The sequence below is a fragment of the Pinus tabuliformis genome, chromosome 2_2 (assembly GCF_031772625.1).
Source record: "Pinus tabuliformis cultivar Carrire ecotype Pingquan chromosome 2_2, CPIR1, whole genome shotgun sequence".
Classification (NCBI taxonomy): Eukaryota; Viridiplantae; Streptophyta; class Pinopsida; order Pinales; family Pinaceae; genus Pinus; species Pinus tabuliformis.
The window spans coordinates 803,111,084-803,112,230 of NC_142300.1; the positions used below are offsets into that span (position 1 = coordinate 803,111,084).

Here is a 1,147-nt window from a genome sequence, read left to right on the forward strand (position 1 = left end):
GGGTGCCGCACAAACCCCAAATTTTGGGCGCCGCATGGAAACCCCACGTTTTGGGTGCCGCACGGAAACCCCACATTTTGGGCGCCGCACGAAAACCCCACGTTTTGGGCGCTGCACGGAAACCCCAAATTTTGGTCACCGCACGGAAACCCCACATTTTGGGTGCCGCATGGAAACCCCAAATTTTGGCCGCCGCAAGGAAACCCCACATTTTGGGCACTGCACGGAAACCCCAAATTTTGGGCGCCGCACGGAAACCCCACATTTTGGGCGCCACACGGAAACCCAAATTTTGGGCGCCACATGGAAACCCCACATTTTGGGCGCCACAGGGAAACCCCAAATTTTGGGCGACGCAAGGAAACCCCAAATCCTGGGCGTCGCACGATAACCCCACATCTTGGGCGCCGCAGGGAAACCCAAAATTTCGGGCGCCGCACGGAAACCCCAAATCCTGGGCGCCGCACGGAAACCCCACCTCTTGGGTGCCACATGGAAACCCCAAATTTTGGGTGCCGCATGGAAACCCCACATCTAGGGCGCCGCATGGAAACCCCACGTTTTGGGCGCCGCATGGAAACCCCACATTTTGGGCGCTGCATGGAAACCCCAAATCCTGGGCGCCGCACGGAAACCCCACATCTTGGGCACTGCACAGAAACCCCAAATTTTGGGCACCGCATGGAGACCGCACATCTAGGGCACCGTATGGAAACCCCACGTTTTGGGCGCCGCATGGAAACCCCAAATTTTGGGCGCCGGGGCGCGACATGAAAACCCTAGTTTTCACGGGCTTCAACGCCTTTTCTATCACGGTGTGGAAACCCCAAATTTCCTTCCCCCAAGCAATGAAAAATTGTCGTCTGGAGGAAAGAGGCAGAGGCGCGAGAGGGTTGCCCGGATTTTTTTTGTGACAAGAGCGAAGCTCTGAATCGAGGCGACCAAGGGCTGAATCTTAGTGGATCGTGGCAGCAAGGCCACTCTGACACTTACAATACCCCGTCGCGTATTTAAGTCTTCTGCAAAGGATTCTTCTCAACAATCGTTTGGAATTGAACTTCAAAGCTGCCCCAACCGAGATGCTTCACGGTCGCGGTTTGGAAATGACACGGGCCCCTGGGGGCGACAAAGCGACGCCCCTACTGTG

At 56.5% G+C, this 1,147-nt stretch overlaps 1 non-coding gene across 1 annotated transcript in view; it reads right to left on the reverse strand.

The window, feature by feature from the left end:
* Positions 1-927: 927 nt before the first annotated feature.
* Positions 928-1,147, reverse strand: part of LOC149195330 (25S ribosomal RNA) — a 3,408-nt gene continuing 3,188 nt past the window's right edge. Inside the window, exon 1 of the ribosomal RNA XR_016255507.1 lies at positions 928-1,147. This exon is cut by the window's right edge and continues 3,188 nt beyond it. This is a non-coding gene — a ribosomal RNA (25S ribosomal RNA).